At 41.7% G+C, this 18,581-nt stretch overlaps 1 protein-coding gene across 13 annotated transcripts in view; it reads left to right on the forward strand.

Moving 5' to 3' along the window:
- The window catches only part of Tenm2 (teneurin transmembrane protein 2), a 1,249,250-nt gene that overhangs the window by 857,926 nt on the left and 372,743 nt on the right, over positions 1–18,581 (forward strand). The gene's annotated exons all lie outside the window — the stretch shown is intronic.

Here is an 18,581-nt window from a genome sequence, read left to right on the forward strand (position 1 = left end):
AGACTGAAAGAAAATAGTTATTCGATGAATGTGTGCAGAGTGAACGATCAAGAGGCTGGCTAGTACCCTGGAAAGAATGATGGAGCACAGGCCTATGGATCCCCTAACCTTGGGAAGAGCTCTTGATTGGGGAGACCTCCATAAATGCAGTATACAGAAGGCCTAATCTGTCTTCCTTAACTTTCATCATTTCTAGTTGTGACAGCTAAGCCGACTCATGGAAGTCCATTTCTTCTTCCTTGGGTCATGACTCGATTATCTGAGGCTTGCTGCACCTTCCCCTAACTCTTTTCCTAGATCAAGAGCTGGACAGCCTTTCACCTTATTTCCACTGCCCACATCCATCTTAATTTCCTCCCCTGGGCAACTCAGTGTCTTATCCAGGCTCTAAAGATATGATCAGCCTAAAAGGATGTGCTCATGTCAGCGTGGTGTGCTGTAGGAGTGTCCTTCCTGTGCCAGCTCCTCCTCCTGTCGCCCATTGCACGGACCTCTTCTTTCAGAGGACACATGCGTGCATCTTAAGAAAACCCAGAATTTTAAAGAGCATGGTTTAGGCACTAAAAGTATGATGTTACACTCATGTATGAAAAGGGTATCTGTCTTACACATGCTACATTACGACTGTAGAATTCTGACTCGGTTATGATTTCCTGGGAAGCCAGGTTTTCTTTGTGTTAGGTTAGACTTTGGGTTTTCTGTTTGTCTCCCAACTTGAATATCAGGGAGGAATATTATTGGAAGTCAGATTCTTCAGCTTAGGTCAACAGCCTCCTATGAGGTCTAGAACACACCATTCCTTTCTTTCTGAACCACAATTTTATCATCAACAAAGTGAAGTGTTGGGTCAGTTAGCTGCCCTGAAGTTTCCTGCTGGAACTAGTTGGATGGGTTTGTAAATAGATCTCTTTGACTTTCCATAACTCATTCTATGATTTTCCCCCCTTACCTCTGGGGAAGAATACTAGTTCAAAAGCTACTCCAAATAAAGGAATTGCATAGGGGGGTGAGCAGAAGGTCAACTCTAGCCTCAAATTCAAGGCTTTACAGCAGAACCACTTGTGGGATGTGTGCAAGGCACCGTTCAATATAGCCTTTGTTCTGCAACTGTAAAAGATGGCCTTGTTTCCACAAGGAGGAAAAAGTGTGAGTCGTTCACATGTGTCAGTAGATGCTAGCTCCTCAGTCCCTCCACCTCTGCCACGATGATGCTTCCGGCTTGCACACACAAGCCTTCCTGTGCAAGACTACAATGGCAATCCATCATGCCTCCTGGCTCCCAAATTCCTCACTCACTGAGGCTTTCCAGCCTCTCCACCCTGCTTGGTAGTTACATCTGGCTTGGCAACTCGGATTACTTGAACACAATCCCTGCTTCGCCTCCTGGCAGCCATTCTTTGGTGATGCCTACTGAAGTCTCTGCCCATGTCCCTTTCTGTTTGATTCCTTCTTCTTCCTTTCACTTTCAATATCATTGCTGCCTTTACTTCATTCAAAATGGCTCCCAGCGTCAGGCATTTGCACTACAGGGTTCGGAAGGGAAGATGCTCCCAGTCCTATGTTAGTGATTGTTATTTCAGTGCCGCGGAGAACAGTGCCCGGGGTGGTGGCCAGGAAGCGTTTTATTGTAGCCAGCCCTTGCCTGTGGCTTTGAGGCTCAGTTCAGAACCCCACAGGTGGTCGGGAAGACAAAAACTCTACCCAGTAGCTGTGCAGTGAGATCCCTTCTCCCAGGAGTGCAGGAGCCAAGCTTTCCATCGTGCCTTTCAAAGACCAGATTGCATCTGGGCCCGGATGGCTGTCATAATGTCAGCCCACTTGGCATTTACCTTCTTTTCCCAGGCTGACCTCTGAAGATAGGGGCAGGCTCTGGGGGCATTGTTCTAACCACGCACACGCTCCAGCCATTGTTTCCACAGAGGAGAGCTGCCGGTTCCCTTCCAGGCCAGCACTGTAATTTTATCAACTCTGGCTCAGAGAAGCCTATATTTATAATGCTAATTAGGAGGGCACACATTTAATTTGAGTGGAAGACTGTTTGTATCTCGCTGAGCCTGAAAGCACAGGGCTCAACCGACAGCACTCAGAGGCAAAGCAGGCCTTTCTCCCTTCTCCAAGTATTTGAAACAGGGCTTACTCTTGCCAAACAATTTCTCTGTTGGATTAAAAAAGAGAGAGAAAGAGCGAGGGAGGGAGAAAGAGTACTGAATGCATTGGAGCTCAGAAAACTTTGCATTTATCTCCTGCCTGCATAATATATTCCTCTGTGCACTGAGAAAACATGCGTCTTATGTTATCTAATTGTTTCCTGACACATTTAGCAACATTTCACACTCTTTAAAGTGACATTAACATTGCTGACAGTGGAGGTACTTTCATTAGATGGGCTTTGAGTTGTAGCCAGTATGCACTGCAGGTCTTCAAAAGGCTTGTAAAACGCAAGGGAGGCATTATTTATGAAAATAGCACCTTCGCCAACACTGCCTGTGGGTGCATATTAATTTTGCTGACACTGGTCAATTTTGGGTGTGTGTGCATACACGCACACACACACACACACACACACACACACACACACACACACCTTCTTGTCAGCTTTTGACATCAGAGTCCAGTGACCAATTTATGAAACCCCTTTCTGATCACATATTTTCAACAACAACTAGCCAGTGTGCCAGCTCAGATACAAATTGGTCATTTCATACCAACAGTAGAGACTGAGTAACCATGTAGCCGATTCAAGGTGAGCATGGCCACCTGCCTCCAACTATGGCAGCCATCCTCTTCTTCTCCCTTACAGCTTGCCCCTGGCTTTTAAAAGGCTGCCTTCTAAAAACTGTTCAGAACTCCAAGCTATCTGCATTGATACATAGTATTCCTGAAGAGCGTTTATAATGAATCTTTTGGAATCAAGACTTCCACAGAGACAAAGGGAGAGAAATTTAAAGCCTTATTCTTCTGAGGTCCCTGGGGGAAAGAAAATGAAGCCAAGCCTATAGAAGGTCAGAAAAATACAATTGTATATGTCTGCTAGGATACAAACGCTCATTTGAGGCTGGCCTAATTATTGATTCCCACGGGACTGAGTTTGCTCTCTATTGCTATGATAAACACCATGGCCAAAATCAAAACGGGGGGAGGAAAAGGTTTATTTGGCTTGCATGCCCTGATCATGGTCCATCATGAAGGGAAGTCAGAGCAGAAACTCAAGGCAGGAGCTGAAGCAGAGGCCATGGAGGAACGCTGCTTACTGGTTTATTTCCCGGTGCCTTTCCCAGTCTGCTTTCTTCTACAACCCAGGACCACCCATCCATGACTGACGCCACTCACAGTGGCCTGAGCCCTCCCATATCGAATACTGACTTCAAAATTACCGTCCCAGACTTCCTCACTGGCCAATCTGATAGAGACATTTCCCTTCTTCTCAGATTACCCTAGTTTGTGTCGAGTTGAATAGCGGAATGCTAACCAGCACACCATGCTTGTCAGGGAAGCAGAACAATATTTAAAGATGATGGGATTTAAAGCTGAACAGGGAACTCACTGCAGACCATCAAGTCCCCTCCACACTGCTAGCCTTTCCAGCCAGACATCCTCCATAAAATGCGCAACTCCTCCCTCTCTGTATCTCCAGCATTGAAGGACACCATGCAGGCATTGTCACCTTAGTTTTACCTATTATTTACTGTGTGATTTTTATTATACCCCTAGATCTCTACAAGCCTCAGTGTACTCCCATAAAACAGGAGTGATAATAGTACCTGCCACATAGTTGCGATGAAAGGATTACATAGATTCTCAGCCATGAAATAGACTAACTATATTGCGTAGCACATTATCAGCACTCAATATTCAAGCACTGTAAACGAGTGTTAGTCTCTTTCACTGTGGTAGGGGCACCATTGCAGCTAAGACTCCAGTCTTTATCTCGGGGAATTTTTTTTTCTTTTGACTGAGTTTTGGTAGGTAGAGTCTCAAGGCATCTAATCTTTACCATCTTATTAAGGACCATCCAACAAGGAATAAGCAGCCTGTGCGGATGTTGGCAGCCAAGAGATGAAATAGTTCATGTATCTGCTGCCCAGAGCTCGTGTTTTATCTTTGCTGTCCCTAAAGCACATAGCAAAACACAGACATACGGGTGAGAACTGTTTGCTATCTGCAGACAAAGCCTTGGAAAAGGAATGCCTCCAATAATGGGAGTGCAAGCCATTACCATTTGTAGAGCACTTTAACATTTGCAGTGTGCTTTCATATATGTTATGATTTAATCCTCAAAGGGTCCTGAAAGGGAAGTACTACATCCATCTCCTTCCCTTTATGCATGATAATAATACTTACCATTTACTTCAGAAAGTTCACATAAATGTCTCAGTTAATCCTTATAATAGCTGGTGAGGAATGTTTACACACATTTTGTTTATCAACAGTCGAGCCCAGAAAAAAAGAGAGGGGACTTGTCTAAAACCACCCGGTGGGTCAATGACCAAACTGAGATGTATGTTTCAGTGTGGCTCTGATACCAATTATATTATCATTCCAGTAACGGGTACCTCATACCAATCTTTAAATAAAGATTCATTAAATTCCATCCTCATTTTCTCGGAAGGATGGCGTGAGCCCTGAAGCCTGAATAGCTGAGTTCAAATTCTTCCTCCCTTTCAACTTACAGCCCCACGTCGTTCAGCTACCTCATCCTTAAAACGAGATGATGTGGCCTGCCCAAAAAGTTTCTTGTGAGATGAAATTTAAGAATATGTATAAGAACTGAGATCTTATTCCTTGTGTAGCAGGAGAGCTTGACTGATCTCAGAAACTGGCAACACTGTTTTCACATTCCCATTTTACTGGAACCTGCAGGAGGACCACACTAAAGTGAATGATACATTAAGATACATTATGAAACATGTTTGCTAACACAGGCTTTGGAAATGAGTCTTTAGCATGGACATAGGGATTTCTCAGCCTTTCTGGAGAACTTTTCTTCCCACTCACTGTTTGTAATGACTGTTATATTATGGAACTGGTTTAGGCAGGGCAGGGACACCACTCAGTGTGTCCATTGTCTTCTGCCTGTTGCTCGGTTGACTTAGAAGAGGACTGCAGTACCCACACAAAGCAGAGACTTGATATTCTCCTCCACTTGGTTCTAAATAGGCAACATATATTTAAAATCAGAACCAATTCTGTTCTTGCCATGCCTACATTATTGTAATAACTAAACTGCTTTTTGTTTCTTTTGTAAGTTCCTAAAACCAAAGACAAACAACTGCAGTGCCTAGCAGCGAAGTCAACACTAAGAACATTGATACAAATCTGCTAAGGTTTTGTGAAAGTATTATAATTGACCAATCATGATGCGATTCATTATGTGCGAATTTTGGCTGGGCGGAAGTATAATCCACGGTCTCTGTCCTGTGCCACTCAGGGCCTCATGAAAGACAAATACATAGGCTCATGTGCTCCAAGAACAATAGCAGAACGTTAGTGTTCATTGTCTCAGATACCAGTGAGGGAGTAGTGAAAACTTACCTGTAGGAAGGTGGTCCATGATCAGAAAACTCTAGGGAGGTTGGGATGGATGTTGAGATCACTGATTTATAAAGGGAAGATGCTATATGAACAGCGATGGAGAAAATGAAGGAAATACAAGGATTCCTTAGTACATTGCTTTGCTGCATTTAAAAAGTAATGGGGGAGTTCTATGCAAGAATTCGATCAAGGAGGCCTGAAAGACAGAAAGCTCAATGAGGAAAGGTGCTATGCCAAGCCTAATGACTTGAGTTCAATCCCTGGGACCCACAAGATAGAAGGAGAGAATTCTTTTTTTTAGTTCACTTGTTTTTAGCTTTTTAAAATTGTTTTATATTGAGCTATATTTTTCTCCACTCCCCTCCCTTCTTCCCCCCTCCTCTTCTACTGTCTCCCATGATCCCCATGCTCCCAATTTACTCAGGAGATCTTGTCTTTTTCTATTCCCCTTGTAGATTAGATCTATGTATGTCTCTCTTAGGGTCCTTTTTGCTGTCTAGGTTCTCTGGGGATGTGAATTATAGGCTATTTTTTGCTTTTGTTTTGTTTGCTTGTTTGCTTTATGACTAAAAGCCACTTACGAGTGAATACATATATTTGTTTTTCCGGGTCTGGGTTATCTCACTCAATATGATGTTTTCTAAATCCATCCATTTGCCCACAAATTTCAAGATGTCATTTTCTCTTTTCACTGTATGGTACTCCATTGTGTAAATGTACCACATCTTCTTTATCCATTCTTCAGTCGAGGGGCATTTAAGTTAAAGGTTCTGGCTGTGACAAACAATACTGCTATGAACATAATTGAGTACATGTCCTTGTGGCACGATTGAGCATCCTTTGGATATATACTCAAAAGTGGTATTGCTGGGATTTGAGGTATGTTGTTTCCTAATTTTCTGAGAAATCGCCACACTGATATACAAATGGGCTGTATCAGCTTACATTCCCACCAGTAATGCAGGAGTTTTCTCTTTAGCCCACAACTTCTCCAGCATAAGTTGCCATCAGTATTTTTGATCTTGGCCATTTTTCAGGTGTAAGATGGAATCTCAGAGTTGCTTTGATTTGCATTTTTCTGATGGCTAAGGATATTGAGCATTTCCTTAAGTGTCTTTTGGCCATTTTAGATTCAGCCATTGAGAGTTCTCGGTTTTGGTCTGTACCCCATTTTTTATTGAATTATTTGTTTTTTAATGACCAATTTCTTGAGTTCTTTGTATATTTTGGAGATCAGCCCTCTGTCTGATGTGGGGTTGGTAAAGCTCTTTTCCCATTCTGTAGGCTGCTGTTTTGCCTTGTTGACCATGTCCTTTGCTTTACAGAAGCTTCTCAGTTATTAACTGATTCTCTCAGTGTCTGTGCTACTGGGGTTATATTTACCATGTGGTCTTCTGTGACAATGTGTTCAAGTGTACTTCCCACTTTCTCTTCAGTAGTGTGGTACAGTGGTTCAGTGTGGTTGGTTTTATGCTGAGGTCTTTGATCCATTTGAACTTGAGTTTTGTGCATGGTGATAGATATGGACCTATTTTCATTCTTCTACAAGTTGACATCCAGCTATGTCATCACCATTTGTTAAATATGCTTCCTTTTTCAATTTTATATTTTCTGCTTCTTTGTCAAAGATCAGGTGCTTGTAAATGTCTAGGTTGATATCTGTGCCTTCTACTTGATTCCATTGGTCCTCCTGTCTGTTTTTATGCCAATACCAAGCTGTTTTCATTACTGTAGCTCTGTAGTAGAATTTGAAGTCAGGGATTGTGATGCCTCCAGAAGTTCCTTTATTGTACAGGATTGTTTTGGCTTGCCTAGGTTTTTTGCTTTTCCATTTGTTCCATATGTTATTTCAAGGTCTGTGAAGAATTTTGATTTTGATGGGCATTACATTGACTCTGTAGATTGCTTTTGGTAATATTGCCATTTTTACTATGTTAATTCTCCCTACCCAAGGGCATGGGAGATCTTTCCATTTTCTTGTGTCTTCTTCTATTACTTTATTCAAAGATTTAAAGTTCTTGTCAAACAGGTCTTCCACTTGTTTGTTTAGAGTTTCTCCAAGATATTTTATGCTATTTGTGACTATTGTAAGAGGTGATGTTTCTCTGATTTCTTTCTCAGCCCATTTATCAACTGTGTATAGGAAGGCTACTGATTTTTTGAGTTAATCTTGTATCCTGCTACATTACTGAAGGTGTTTATGAGTTGTAGAAGTCCCTTGGTAGAATTTTTGGAGTCACTTATCTAAACTATCATATCATCAGCAATAGTGAGAGTTTGACTTCTTATCTGATTTGTATCCCTTTGATCTCTTTTTGTTGTCTTATTGCTCTAGCTAGGACCCCAAGTACTATATTGAGAAAATATGAAGAAAGTGGACAACCTTGTCTTGTTCCTGATTTCAGTGGAATTGCTTTGAGTTTCTCCCATTTAGTTTGATGTTGGCTGTTGGCTTGCTGTATATTGCCTTTATTATATTTAGGTATGTTTCTTGTATCCCTGTTCTCTCCAAGACCTTTATCATGAAGGAATGTTGTATTTTATGCAAGTTTTTTTCAACATCTAATGAGACGATCATGTGTTGTTGTTGTTTCAGTTTGTGGGTGTAATGGTGGATTGCATTGACAGATTTTTGTATGTTGAACCATCCCTGCATCTCTAGGATGAAGCCTACTTGGTCATGGTGGATGATTTTTCTGATGTGCTCTTGAATTTAGTTTGCCAATGTTTTATTGAGTATTTTTGTTCATGAGTGAGATTGGTCTGTACTTCTCTTTCTTAGTAATGTCATTGTGTGATTTGGGTTATCAGGGTAATTGTAGCCTCATAAAAAGAGTTTGGCAATGTTCCTTCTGTTTCTATTATGTGGAACAATTTGAGAAGTACTGGTATTAGTTCTTCTTTGAAAATCTTGTAGAATTCTGAGCTGAAGCCATTTGGTTCTGGACTTTTTTTTTTTTTTTTAGTTAGGAGACTTTTGATGGCCGTTTCTACTTCTTTAGCAATTATGGGTCTATTTAGTTTTTGCTTATCTGGTCTTGATTTAATTTTGGTAACTTTCATTCAGAAAGTTGTCCATTTCTTTTAAGTTTTCCAATTTTGTGTAGTACAGGTTTTCAAAGTATGACCTGATGATTCTTTGGATTTCTTCCATATCTGTTGCTATGTCCCCATTTTTGTTTCTGATTTTGTTAATCTGGATATTTTCTCTCTGCCTTTTGGTTAGTTTGGATAAAGATTAGTCTATTTTGTTGATTTTATGGAAGAACAAACTCTTTGTTTCATTGATTCTTTATATTCTTTTCTTTATTTCTATTTTGTTGATTTCAGCTCTTGGGTGAGTCTGCTTCTTTTTGTTCTAGAGTTTTCAGGTGTTCTATTAACTCACTAGTGTGGGATTTTTTCCAGCTTCTTTATGTAGGCATTTAGTGCTATGAACTTTCATCTTAACACTGCTTTCATTGTGTCCTATAAATTTGGGTATGTTGTGTGGTCATTTTTGTTGAATTTTAGAAAGTCTTTAATCTCTTCCTTTATTTCTTCCTTGACCCATTGGTGATTCAGGTGAGTATTGTTTAATTTTGATGTGCTTGTGGCCTTTCTGAAATTAGTGTTGCTGTTGAGTTCTAATTTTAAGCCATAGTGATACTATAAGTTAAATCAGGTTATTTAAATTTCTGTGTCTGTTGAGGTTTTCATTTTTGCCTAGTATGTGGTCAATTTTTGAGAAGGTTCCATGAGGTGCTGAGAAGAAGGTATATTCTTTTATATTTGATGGAGTGTTCTGTAAATTCATTTGAGTAATAACATCTGTTAGTTCCCTTATTTCTGTCTGACAGATTAGTCCAGTGGTGAGAGTGGAGTGTTGAAGTCTCCCACACATAGTGTGTGAGGTTTAATGTGTGATTTAAGCTTTAGTAGTGTTTCTTTTACATATGAGGGTACCCTTGTATCTGGAGCATAGATGTTCAGTATTGATGGCTTTTTCCTGTGACTAATATGAAATGTCCTTCTTTCTCTCTTTTGATTGATTTTAGTTTGAAGTCTATTTTGTTAGATATTAGGATAGCCACACCAGCTTGTTTCTTAGGTCTGTTTGACCTTTATTCTGAGGTGATATCTGTCTTTGAGGTTGAGGTATGTGTCTTGTATGCAGCAAAAGGATGGATTCTGTTTTAGTATCTAATCTATTAGCCTGTGTCTTTTTATAGGTGAGTTGAGTCCATTCATATTAAGGGATATTAATGACCATTGATTGCTAGTTCCTGTTATTTTAGTTTTCATTGCTGGTGATGTTACTGTGTGTGTGTTTCCCTTATTTGGGATTTGCTGCTGTGAGATTTTTCTATTATCTGTGTTTTTGTGTATTAAGCTAACCTCCTTGGGTTGGAGTTTTCCTTCTAGTACTTTGTGTAGGGCTGGATTTGTGGCTATCTATTGGTTAAATCTGGTTCTTTCATGGAATATCTTGCTTTGTTTGTCTATGATAATTGAAAGGTTTTTCTGGGTATAGTAGTCTGGGTTGGCATCTGTGGTCTCTTAGTGTCTGCATAACCTTGACTAGGGCCTTCTGGCTTTCATTGTCTCCATTGAGAAGACAGGTATAATTATAATAGGTCTGCCTCTAAATGTTACTTGACCTTCTACCTTTGCAGCTCTTAATATTCTTTCTTTATGTTTAGTGTTTTGATTATTAAGTGGCAAGGGGACTTTTTTTGATCCAGTCTATTTGGTTTTCTGTAAGCTTCTTGAATCTTCATAGGCATATCTTTCTTTAGGTGGGGAAAGTTTTCTTCTATGATTTTGTTGAATATATTTTCTGTGCTTTTGAGTTGGACTTCTCCTTCTTCTATCCCTATTATTCTTCAGTTTGATGTTTTCATGGTGTCCCATATTTTCTGGATATTTTATGTTAAGCTTTTGTTAGATTTAATGTTTTCTTTGACTGATGAGTCTATTTCCTCTATCGTATCTTCAACGCTTGAGATTCTCTCTTCCACCTCTTGTATTCTACTGTTTATGCTTGCATTTGTGAAGAGCCAATTCTTAAAGGTTATCCTCTGACTTCCACATACAACTTCTACATGCATGACATGGCATATGCCCCCATACACCTATATGAAATTAATTAATTAATGTAAGTATGAATTAGAACAGTGTTGTGTTTCTAGTGGGCAGCCTTGTGAAAATTAAGATGTGTGACATGAAAAAGTTTGTGCATCCAGAAGTATGTTGGGTTTTGTATAGAAGAGAGACAGAAGGGAGAGTCAACAGAGACTAGACATCCTGAACCATATGTGTTAGATGTTTTTTCGGATACTATAACAAACACCTTGAATGATCAGTTTATGAAGAGAAAATGTTCACTTTGTCTTATAATTTGGAAGGTTTCTGTCTATCCGTGAGTGCCCTATCTTATCTGAGCCTATGCTGAGACCACACTGCATGGTTAGAGCCCATGATGGAGCCAAACTCTCATGGGAACAGATCAGAGTGCCTCACCACAGTATCCTACACAGGGACACCCCCAGCGACTCAAAAGCTTCTCACTAGGCCCCACTCTTGAAGTAAGCTAGTCTCTCTCAATAGCATCACACCCATGACCAATGTTTGCAACATGGCCCTTTGGAGGACATTTAATATCCAATCTATGGCATGCTGCCTAGACTGTGCTCTTCAATATGGTAGTCACTGGCCCCCCATACTACTTAAATAGAAATCTGTTATAAGTCTACACAATGAGAGTTTGGCTCCTAGTTAGGATGGACTCATATGGCATGTTCAGTGGGCATACATAGACAAGGAGTGTGCCCACCCCCACAGAGCATTATGCCAAGCAGTACTACATTTCAACAAACGATAATTCTACCAAATCATCGAGATACTAATGAAGGGGAAAATAGATTTTTCTAGGCAGAATGTGTTTGAGGAACTAGAAAGAGGATTCCACAGTTAGGAACACTTGGTTCTCTTAGCAGAACATCTCAGTTCAGATCCCAGCATGCTCATGAGGCAACTCAGAACAGCCTGAAACTATAGTATCAGGAGAGTGAAGCCTTCTGGCCTGCAAGGCACCTATGGGATATACACTTGGCACACACACACGCACACATACACACACACACATCTCCAAAAATCTCCAAAAATTTGTTTAAAAGAAAGCATTTGAAGTTCCACAACATGTTAATAAAAAGTATTGTCCCTGCCTACAAGAAAGATCCGTATCCTCACACAAGCAACCTACGCTGAGTCATTCCATTTTGCCTCATGAATATGAAAGACACGGCATAAGGAATTACAGAAAATATTTCACAAGTGAACTCTAACCTCCATCTCTATAACCTGATCTGAATTTGACACCTCCTAAAGTGCAGAGCTGCTTGGGAAGTGTGTTGTGTAAACACACATCCTGGTGAGATGTAGTGGCAACACCCAAGTATACACAGTCCCAAACTGCGAAGGCAGTTCCTGCTGGTGCTCCTGCATCAAGCACCTTCACTGGGGCTGGTCCAATGGCTTGCCACCTTTCCAATAAATTAAGTATAAGAGCTTGGGTACAATAGCGAGGGTTCTGCCAGCAGCGTCTTTGGAAAATAATTTGTTTTCAAGACAATGCTTAACTGGGCTCTGCTTCACTGAAGTGGGAGTGAAGCAGGCAATTAGGTCTCGCACTGGAAAAACAATCAAAATCTTCCACGGCACAATAGAGAATAGAGCGAACCCAGTCAGTCCATTGACTACCGCACTGAGAAGACCTAAGAGGCCAGAATGCAAATCCCTTGGGTGAGGGCGCATAACCTAGAACTGTGTTCTAGCATTGAGTCTCCTGCCATAGTAGAAGCTCTCAACTCTTTCATGGCATGCAGGGATCTCCAAGCTCCTGGGAAGGTCTATGCTTCTCAATAACTGATTATACCCACTGCAAGCAAATTTCACCTCTCTCAAACATGCGTAAGTCCCCATATTTGATTCCCACCGAAAATATAAATTTACATGTTGTGGGTAAGGGAATCACACATTTCACTCCTAATACATATCAACCGCTTTTTTGGTTTGGGGACTCAAACACTAGGACTTGTGCATGTTAGACAGGTTCTATACCCCTGAGTCACACCCCATGGATCTGCCCAGTTTTTATCGGTCAAAAAAAAAAAAAAAAAAAAAAAAGCAACTGAGTTGATATAATACTGACCAGAACCACATTGTGTATTCTGTTCCCAAGTCACTACACATTTGACTTCGGGGTTTCTCAGCCCACCATTGCATGTGAGAATGGGCCATTCTTCCTTATGAGGGACTGTCCTGGGACTTGTAAGGTGGTTAGCAGCCTCCCCGACCTCTGCCTACTCAACGCTAAAAGCCTCTATTCCCCCGCCACTACTGCTATAACCAAACACCTGCAGACATTATTATCAAATTACCCTTGTGCAGCAGCAACAATCCTCTCATGGAGATGAAGTGATCTAGCAGGAGATTGAAAGGAAATATTTGTAATCAGGAAGATAAATTTATATAAAGCTAAAATATATACTATGAAATCTATATTTTAATTTTGAGATGCTGCACTTATCAAATATCATTTTTGCATTCTGCAGTTATGATTAGAATTTCTTTCGGGTGTGGAGGTGGTTGTGTTCTTAGAAAGCATTTGTGCTCTGGGGAGGCTGAGGCAAGAAAATCATGAATTCAAGGCTGGTCTGAGCTGTATCATGATACAATGGCAGGAGAACACGGCTATCTTTGTTCTGCAAACAAACACTTAAGATGTAGGAAAGAAATTCAGCACCCCCAGTCACGGTAGCTATATATCGATGCATTGAGTTTGAGTTTCTTGCAGTACTGAGCCCAGAAAACTTGCTATCTGCGTGCTGGATTGGGAAGACTTGAACAGCCATCTGCTGTCTCCCCGCCCCACTCTACGAGACCTGCAATGTTCTTATAAGCACATTAGTTACTTCCCACAAGAAATACTTTCTCTGGGATCCCATGTTCCATCTCCTGTTATTTAACAGGAAGGGACTCAGCCTAAAGACCATGCAAATTCTTTTTCTGGGGGCAGAATGCCTGGAATCTGTTTCTAGTTCCGCTAAATGACTTTGTGGTATTAGCCATGTCGTTTTTCCCACTTGGGCTTGATGATCAGTTTGAGGAAGGCTGATTTCCCGCCTAAGTGCCAACAACAGACTCAAAGCTGGGTTAAAAGAGGAACATAAAAGGTTGGCATGGGGAATCAATTGATTCATATTTTGAAAAATTTGGAGGAGGCTGGGGTGCTTCAGGTTTGGCTGAATCCTGCTGTTCTACTAACATTAATCAGTAAGTTTTCTTCAGCTTCCCACTTCCCTTCTCATCTTCCATTGACTTCATTCTCAGACAAGATCCTCTCTTCCCCTTGGTAGAAAGACACCTACAGCCATTCAAGCCTCACACTCTCCCAGAATATGGCTTGGTGAAATAGCTAAATGGGTTGGCAGGGATTGCAAACCATCGTTAAGGAACATTGTTTAAATGCTCTAGTCCGCTGTTTTGCTTGAACTCAACAATGAACACTATTTTATGAAGTCCTTAAGGTTATGGCACCATAGGGGATTTTCGGGTTTCTGCCTATGGTTAGCTACCTCCTTGGGGTTGAATTCTGTGGTGCATGCCAGAAGAGCACCAAGGTGCACTTTTTGGCCACCAGTAAGCAATACTTGTGTAGGTACTAGTAGAATGAACCACGTAAGGCTAAGGTTTAAAGACTGGGGTTCCAACTGTAGCTCCCCAGCTGCTAATGGGGCAAGATTTGATCTCAGCTTCTCCTACCTATAAATGGGAGAGAAATTAGAATGTAATTATTTCTTGAAAGTTTTGTAGGTGTTAAAGGAGAGGGCGTGTGTGAAATTATTTAGTTCCGTGCTCAGCATAAAGCAAGCTCTCATACTACGTGGAATTGGTGAAGCGTGTGGAAGTTAATGCCATTGTCAACCCAAGGAGCTCTAGAATCATCTTGGAGACAAGTGTCCATCTGGGTGTGCTTTGGGGGGATTGCCTAGGTCATTTGAGACGGGAAAACCTACCCATTATGAATAGTGGGGCCCAGAATCTGTATATGCCTTGGTCTTTGCCTCCTGACCGTAGATACAACGTGACCTGCTGTCTCAAGCTTCTTCTGTTCTCATTTGAACTAAGAAAGCAAAGGAAGCCTTCCTTCCATCGGTGGCTTTGGCTAGGTATTTTGTCACAGCAATATGACAAGTAGCTATCAGAGCACTGATCAGATTTATCTTTGTATTCCTTTGTTCCTGGTGCCGCTTTTTTATTTTGTCATGTCTTAAGTGTATCTCTCTGCTCCACCAAATATCCTGACATCCCGTCACTGCATAAATCAATTATGTATTGCCTACACAGAACACTTTAATATCAGCTCCCTATCAATCTTTCCAATGAAAAAGAGCCAGTTGTTTCAAGTGAATTTGGGCCATTGTTCTCCGGCACACCCTCTGTCATCAATTAGGGAAGATATTTCAAATGGCCGGGTAGAGCATCAATTTCGCTGCTACTATTTATCGTTTGGGGAGGAGGAACAGAAATGGTAGCCTTTTCAACTTGTTGGATGAAGTCTCAAAGATGGAGCCTGAATCTGTGTGCACGGCAAAATGGCACTGCGATGGACATGATGGGAGTTGGAGTCAGATTTCCCACCACAGACGGTGTGTGTTGAAGCTTTTAGGATGACTGCAGTGGGTGAAGAGTGAGAACCTGGAGCACGGATAGCAAATCAGCCCTGGACATCTGCCGCCTCTCCTCGTCCAAGGCTATGCTTTTTCTAATGGATGATGTCACTACCTCCCACTGGAAGCAAGTGCAACTAGAATCCTTCTCCACATGGCATTTCAACAGCCATAATCCGTCTATCAGACATTGCATGGAATTGCTTTGTCTGGCTTCAGGTCTAGCTATAACAGAGTTTTTGTAACAAAATCTTACTTGTCTGAAGACAGATATATTAGCAAACTGAATTAGTCCCTTTGCTTAAGGTCATGGAGGATCCAATCGTGCAGTTAATCAGAGTTTGATTTACATGGGGGATCTTGGAAAACCCATGCGCGTACACATTCACATGTGTGCGAGACCATAGAAGCTTAATAAATGACATATTGCTGCCTTTGCATGTACCTCTTTGCTTTGTAAACAATCAGAAATATGGCTTCCTGTCCATTTGCTGAGGACTTCATACTCATTCACAAAGAAGCTGGGGAACCCACTGGGAATGAGGAGTTTCTGACATCCATAACCTGGGAACCAAGCTAGAACATGTCACCTGGTTAGCTGCCTGCCCACACTAAGGTTTTTGTAAGAAAACAGAGTCCACAAAGGGAGCCAGCTGAGTTCCAGCTTTCCTCCCTGTACTTTGGAACCTGCTTGTATCTACACAGATGGTCTCTGTCAGTTGGAATAGTCGGGGCAAATGTAGCCTAAGCCGACGAAAGTAGCAAACGACCTAACAAATAGAGAATAGCACACTGTTTGGGTTGGGGCAGATCTAGGGACTCAGAAATTTTCCAAGTAGTGGCAGGTACCAGCATGCAGAATGAAAGAAACAGCCAAATCAAACTGGAGGAATTCAGAGAAGTGGGGAGCTACCAAGAGTCCCACGATGTTATGATGCAGAGTCACAGTACACAAAGCAACCCCAGGGCTTCCACCGTGTTGTGACTCTTCTTCCCTTGTCAGTATTTGTGGATGTTAAAAAGTTCTGTTGTCTGCACTTCGTGAAATGAATTCACACCGAACAAAATTCCCAGAAGGTTGTGTAAAGAATGATTTCACAGCAACTATCCTATCAGGCTCCTGGAAAGCTGCACTTGAACCTTCGTTCCACCTCAGTCACTCAAAGGAATTTTTTTTTAAAAAAAAGAAATTGGCTTCCAGCCATCCTTGTTCTTCAACATTCGGTTTCAGACATGCCTCACTTTAAAGCCTTACTGCTACGTGGACATCAGCACTGATGCCACAGGACCTGGGCAGGACCCATCTGCAGTCAGAAGCCTTGAAGAAGGGCGGAGGGTAACGTCGCTACAAACATCAAAACAAAATAACAATGAAAACTTTGAACTCTGACCCATGATAGTTGCTATGTGTGGTTGTTCAAAGATGTGCCCTGCTCCTATCTGGAAGAAGCCCTGGGATGGCGGGAGGCACCTTGCAAGTATCTCTCTTGTACAAATTTCCTATATTATTATGGTTATTATTTTCATTCCCATATTACCACGCTATTTGGGCAAGCATTGTGTGTAAGTGCAGGGTGGATTTGAGAAAGACAAGCCTAAGTTTAAGCCCTGCCCTTGACATCTTCCTGACAGTTGAACTTCTCTTCTTTGTTTCCGTTTCCTTGTCTATAAAATGAGAGTATTCTATTGTCACATGTGATGGGAATACATGGCCATCCCAACCTAACGAGGTTGTTTTGGAGACTAAGAGAGATGATGCGAGAAAACAGACCAGTGCAGCGAAGGGAGAGAGATACCATGCAATAAGCAGTACTAGTTACAATGGTGGTAGCTAGAGTTTTATTGTTTGAAGAGAGATCTATGAGAGAATTATTGACTACATGCTCACATTGATTCTGATAAAACTCCATGGCACCCAGTCCAAAGCAACTGAAAAAAAAAAATGTCATCTCTTATATTATTCCCTAACACCTGCAAATGTATTGCATGCTTCAAATCAAACTCCATTTGCCCATGGACTTCTCAGGGATGGTTTGTCATCATTTCAATTATGTTACTGGCCAAGAAGTTTATGATTTAGGCTTTAGGACTGAAGAGATGCCTCGGTGGCTGGGAGCAGCTCTTCCAGAGAACCCAAGTTTGGTTCCAAGCACCTACATTGGTCAACTCGTATCCACCCTCATCTGGCTTCCATGGGAACGTGCACATACTTGTAGGAGCATTCTTAGAGATATATAAATTGAAAACCGAAAAGCCATTTAAACTTTAAAAGTATCTTAATCTTGTCAGCTTTGTGTCACTTTGGTCCCTCCAAAGGGCGTCATTTCTGTCCCTGCAAAGGGTGGCGTGCTAACAGTGGTGTAAGTCCTCATTGCTCCTGTTCATTGTGTTCTCTCCTGCCAGAGAGCTTTTCTTCAGAGACTTACCTAAGCTTCCATTCCTTCAGGGATCTTTCTTTTCTTGTCTACCCTGACCGCTACCAAGCATCCCCTTCCTCCGCCCCTGTAGTGTCCTATGCTAGTGCACACCACTGCCCCACTTTCTATCACCTGAACCCTGCTGGTTCCTCACCCCTCAGAGGAGGTCTCGATGGCGGGGGATCCTTAGGATTCAGCAACACACGTGCCCTTGTTGAACCCAAATCATCCATCTAGGTCACCATGTAGTATATTTAATATAAATTCAGAAAATGCAGTTGCGAAAGTAGCGGCAAGTGTCGGTATCCACCTGAATGTTTGAAAATACCTCTATGTACGCAGTTCTTTGGGAAAGCGCAATTCTTCAGGCATAGACACTTTCCGGGATTGAACCGTTTGTCTGAATCTCATTTGTTTTCCAAACATCCTACCCTCCTCTCCACACCCCAGCTTCATGGGCCACTCCTCCTTGCTCATTTCCGTTAGTTTACTTAGGAACAAACCAGCCGGTCACCAATTCTGATGACCCTAAATACAAGGATACAGTTGGTGATGAACACGTAATAGTTGTCATTGCTCAGAAGCCGATGTCAGGAGGCCGATGCCATGGAGAAAGAGGATCCACTAGTCGTCCGTGTGAAAGGGACCTCCTCTACCCAAGGGCAGTTCCAGGTTACTGCCCACGTTACTGGCATGACCGCTGTTCCTTCTGGCATGGAGCAGCCATGCTTTGCCACATGGGAATCTGCCATGACGTTCAAGTAAACCATGTGATACAATGACTGACCAACTCACTGGCATGAAAACATGGGCCTGTTTTCACATTCTGCTCTAGGCTAAAGGATTTGATCTTGGTGCAGCCACCTTAGTTCTTCACTGAGCATACAAGTCTGAGCGACAGATAATAACGTCTATGAGG

Source organism: Microtus oregoni, unplaced genomic scaffold, assembly GCF_018167655.1.
Source record: "Microtus oregoni isolate MIOR12 unplaced genomic scaffold, Mior012 000027F_ref0000203, whole genome shotgun sequence".
Taxonomy (NCBI): domain Eukaryota; kingdom Metazoa; phylum Chordata; class Mammalia; order Rodentia; family Cricetidae; genus Microtus; species Microtus oregoni.